General features: G+C 41.7%; 1 pseudogene; it reads right to left on the minus strand.

Moving 5' to 3' along the window:
• Positions 1 to 4,870: 4,870 nt before the first annotated feature.
• LOC124028476 lies at positions 4,871 to 5,711 on the minus strand (annotated as a pseudogene).
• Between the last annotated feature and the right edge of the window lie 12 nt (positions 5,712 to 5,723).

Below are 5,723 nucleotides of genomic sequence, written 5' to 3' on the forward strand. Positions count from 1 at the left end.
GATAAAGAGTGGAGGTGCAGGTGACCCCTGTCCCTTGGAGAAGAGCCCCCCAGTAAGAGAGACCCAAACTTCTACCCATTCTGATCCTCGCCTCACACATCGTCTCACCCTCAGGCAGCTCCCCACCCGAGCGAGGAGCGATGGGGGGAGAGCCTGAGGAGGAGAGGGTTTTCTTTCCCTCTCCTACCTCTCCTACGTCTCCTCTCTCCCTCTCCTCCTCTCTCCCACTCTCCCACTCCTCCTCTCCTCCTCTCTCCCTCTCTCCCTCTCTCCCTCTCCTCCTCTCTCACTCTCCTACCTCTCCTCCTCTCCTCCTCTCCTCCTCTCTCCCTCTCCTACCTCTCCTCCTCTCTCCCTCTCCTACCTCTCCTCCTCTCCTCCTCTCCTCCTCTCTCCCTCTCCTCCTCTCCTCATCTCTCCCTCTCCTCCTCTCTCACTCTCCTACCTCTCCTCTCCTCCTCTCTCACTCTACTACCTCTCCTCCTCTCCTCCTCTCTCCCTCTCTCCCTCTCCTCCTCTCTCACTCTCCTACCTCTTTCCCCTCAAAAGGTTCCATTGTATTCTCCAGTTTGTCATATGTATAGTTGTCCCTTGTTGTTGGTCAAGTGATCATTTTCTGACATGTTGATATGAAACCTCTGGATCTTAATAAACGACTTAACACTACTGGACTCATGTCTTAATAAATGACTTAACACTACTGGACTCATGTCTTAATAAACGACTTAACACTACTGGACTCATGTGTTAATAAACAACTTAACACTACTGGACTCATGTCTTAATAAACAACTTAACACTACTGGACTCATGTCTTAATAAACAACTTAACACTACTGGACTCATGTCTTAATAAACGACTTAACACTACTGGACTCATGTCTTAATAAACGACTTAACACTACTGGACTCATGTGTTAATAAACAACTTAACACTACTGGACTCATGTCTTAATAAATGACTTAACACTACTGGACTCTACTGGACTCATGTCTTAATAAACAACTTAACACTACTGGACTCATGTCTTAATAAACGACTTAACACTACTGGACTCGTGTCTTAATAAACAACTTAACACTACTGGACTCTACTGGACTCATGTCTTAATAAATGACTTAACACTACTGGACTCATGTCTTAATAAATGACTTAACTCTACTGGACTCTACTGGACTCATGACTTAATAAACGACTTAACATTACTGGACTCTACTGGACTCATGTCTTAATAAATGACTTAACACTACTGGACTCATGTCTTAATAAACAACTTAACACTACTGGACTCTACTGGACTCATGTCTTAATAAATGACTTAACACTACTGGACTCATGTCTTAATAAATGACTTAACTCTACTGGACTCTACTGGACTCATGTCTTAATAAACGACTTAACATTACTGGACTCTACTGGACTCATGTCTTAATAAATGACTTAACACTACTGGACTCATGTCTTAATAAATGACTTAACACTACTGGACTCATGTCTTAATAAACGACTTAACACTACTGGACTCTACTGGACTCATGTGTTAATAAACAACTTAACTCTACTGGACTCATGTGTTAATAAATGACTTAACACTACTGGACTCATGTCTTAATAAACGACTAAACACTACTGGACTCTACTGGACTCATGTTTTAATAAATTACTTAACTCTACTGGACTCATGTCTTAATAAACGACTTAACACTACTGGACTCATGTCTTAATAAACAACTTAACACTACTGGACTCGTGTCTTAATAAATGACTTAACATTACTGGACTCATGTCTTAATAAATGACTTAACACTACTGGACTCATGTCTTAATAAACAACTTAACACTACTGGACTCGTGTCTTAATAAACGACTTAACACTACTGGACTCATGTGTTAATAAATTACTTAACACTACTGGACTCATGTCTTAATAAAGGACTTAACACTACTGGACTCTACTGGACTCATGTCTTAATAAATGACTTAACACTACTGGACTCATGTCTTAATAAACGACTTAACTCTATTGGACTCATGTCTTAATAAACGACTTAACTCTACTGGACTCATGTCTTAATAAACGACTTAACTCTACTGGACTCGTGTGTTAATAAACACTTAACATTACTGGACTCTACTGGACTCATGTCTTAATAAACGACTTAACACTACTGGACTCATGTCTTAATAAACGACTTAACACTACTGGACTCATGTCTTAATAAACGACTTAACACTACTGGACTCATGTCTTAATAAACGACTTAACACTACTGGACTCATGTCTTAATAAACGACTTAACACTACTGGACTCTACTGGACTCATGTCTTAATACATGACTTAACTCTACTGGACTCATGTGTTAATAAATGACTTAACACCACTGGACTCATGTCTTAATAAACAACTTAACACTACTGGACTCTACTGGACTCATGTGTTAATAAATGACTTAACACTACTGGACTCATGTCTTAATAAACAACTTAACATTACTGGACTCTACTGGACTCATGTCTTAATAAACGACTTAACACTACTGGACTCATGTCTTAATAAACGACTTAACTCTACTGGACTCATGTGTTAATAAACAACTTAACATTACTGGACTCTACTGGACTCATGTCTTAATAAACGACTTAACACTACTGGACTCATGTCTTAATAAACGACTTAACACTACTGGACTCATGTCTTAATAAACGACTTAACACTACTGGACTCATGTCTTAATAAACAACTTAACATTACTGGACTCATGTCTTAATAAACAACTTAACACTACTGGACTCATGTCTTAATAAACGACTTAACACTACTGGACTCTACTGGACTCATGTCTTAATGAACAACTTAACACTACTGGACTCTACTGGACTCATGTCTTAATAAACGACCTAACTCTACTGGACTCATGTCTTAATAAATGACTTAACACTACTGGACTCATGTCTTAATAAATGACTTAACACTACTGGACTCATGTCTTAATAAACAACTTAACATTACTGGACTCATGTCTTAATAAACAACTTAACACTACTGGACTCATGTCTTAATAAACGACTTAACACTACTGGACTCTACTGGACTCATGTCTTAATACATGACTTAACTTTACTGGACTCATGTGTTAATAAATGACTTAACACTACTGGACTCATGTCTTAATAAACGACTTAACACTACTGGACTCATGTCATAATAAACGACTTAACTCTACTGGACTCATGTCATAATAAACGACTTAACTCTACTGGACTCATGTCTTAATAAACGACTTAACACTACTGGACTCATGTCATAATAAACGACTTAACTCTACTGGACTCATGTCATAATAAACGACTTAACTCTACTGGACTCATGTCTTAATAAACGACTTAACACTACTGGACTCATGTCTTAATAAACGACTTAACTCTACTGGACTCATGTGTTAATAAACAACTTAACATTACTGGACTCTACTGGACTCATGTCTTAATAAACGACTTAACACTACTGGACTCATGTCTTAATAAACGACTTAACACTACTGGACTCATGTCTTAATAAACGACTTAACACTACTGGACTCATGTCTTAATAAACAACTTAACATTACTGGACTCATGTCTTAATAAACAACTTAACACTACTGGACTCATGTCTTAATAAACGACTTAACACTACTGGACTCTACTGGACTCATGTCTTAATGAACAACTTAACACTACTGGACTCTACTGGACTCATGTCTTAATAAACGACCTAACTCTACTGGACTCATGTCTTAATAAATGACTTAACACTACTGGACTCATGTCTTAATAAATGACTTAACACTACTGGACTCATGTCTTAATAAACAACTTAACATTACATTTACATTTACATTTAAGTCATTTAGCAGACGCTCTTATCCAGAGCGACTTACATTATTAGATTACTGTCAACGACAGGTTTGGGAGGAAAATCATAAGGCACAGGTTAAAAAGAGAGAGAGAGAAGAATGTTCTAAATATGTAAACCATTGCTTGAGCAAAATTAATGTGGTATAAAGAATGAATGCACCGGTGTTTCTTCTTCAATGGTCCCCCTTTCAAAACCTCCGGGGAAATGGAATGAAATGCATTTTCTCAACTATGTATATGTACTGATTTCTATTATGTGTCAGAGACACTCAATTCAGTAACAATCAGGGGTCATCCTTTCTTTTGTGAATATAACAATGGTAGAACACAACAATGATAGAGAAAGTGATAAGTGATCAGTTTCTGATTGGAAAAAAACTACAACAAAAAAGACAGTAAATACAAAGATTTTCCTTTAAAAATTAAAAATAAACATCCAAAATGTACCATAGACTCATAGAAATGTAGTGACAGACAGTCATAGGACAACACATCATATTCCCACTGGCCCACAAGACCTAAAAATACCAGGAAAGTGCTGCTTTTAGAAAATCAACCAGCTCCACAGACTGCCCCAAGGGTTTGGAATTTTAAGGACACGCTCTCTGGCATTAAAATCAAGGTATTTCGGGGTGAAACAATCCTGCGAAGTGACAAGTGCCCTTTCTAATAATGGCTAACAGCTGGGCTGTGAGGTGAGGGGGAGGGAGGGGCGCCTCAATGGCCCTGAAGCCACTCCACCCTCAGTTCAGCCACCTCTTTTCCGTACCAGTCGTGAAGTTTGGAGAAGCACCCAGTCCCGGGGGAGACAGGACTCTCAAGAGATGCACCCCTCCTGCGCGGAGGGACGGGCGGAGGCCTGAACCCATCGCCCCCTCCATTCCCATTTCCCTCCCGGCACACCAGAGTGGGGGCCCTCACCAAACCCATTGACCAGAGCAGAAGGCTTGCTCCAGGCCACCCCGTTCTCTTTAGAGGTGCTGGCCGGGAGCTGCACCTCCTCCTGAAGGCTGCGAGCATGAGTCAACCCTGTGCGAGCACTGCACCTGTAACCTGGGTAGGGCACGTGGAGCGCTGAATGATGCTCCTGATTTTGGAGCGTGCCACCCCCAGCCTTCTTGGAGGACTTGGGCCTGCCCTGCAGCCCAGCAGCCCTCCTGGATTTCTTCCAGCTGTCTCTCCAACTCCCTCACCACCAGCCGCATGTAGTCGAAGCTGGCTCGCGACAGAGCCTTAACCCACGACTCCATGGCCGCCTGGTTCTCCGCCGCCATCTTGTAGACACGCCTTGGCGCAGTCAAACTTGATGGCAAAGGCGAACTCCCTCAGCTGACTCGCAGAACTCTACGGTGCAGCCCTCCAACACGATGACACCAATGGGTTCCCCGGCTCTCACGCTCCTCAAAGTAGAACAGCATGTTGCCCTTCAGGATCAACCAACGCCGGTGGTAGGCTGTGTTTGGCTCCCCCCTTCTTGAAGAGGAAGCCTGTCTTGTCTGGTGGCGAGTCGCAGGTGGCATAGTGAGCCACACTACGTTCATTCAGCTTCATCACACCTTCTCCACAGGGGTGTTAGATCGCACTCATATCCAGTTGGTGAACCCTTTACCGCAGGCCTGTTTGATCTCACAACAGCATCGCAGGTCAGAATTCACCATCCCCTTTCCCTCCGCTGGAGCTAGAAAAACACCGCAAATCTTACACTTGCAGTGTTGTTTTAGCTCTTTTTCACCTTTCTTTTTAGCCTTTCATTCCTTTTTCCCCTATTCAGTCACGTGTTCTTTCGACACAGCATCACCCTAACCAGCAGAAGGCACACTTACT

This window comes from Oncorhynchus gorbuscha, unplaced genomic scaffold (genome assembly GCF_021184085.1).
Source record: "Oncorhynchus gorbuscha isolate QuinsamMale2020 ecotype Even-year unplaced genomic scaffold, OgorEven_v1.0 Un_scaffold_4247, whole genome shotgun sequence".
Lineage (NCBI taxonomy): Eukaryota > Metazoa > Chordata > Actinopteri > Salmoniformes > Salmonidae > Oncorhynchus > Oncorhynchus gorbuscha.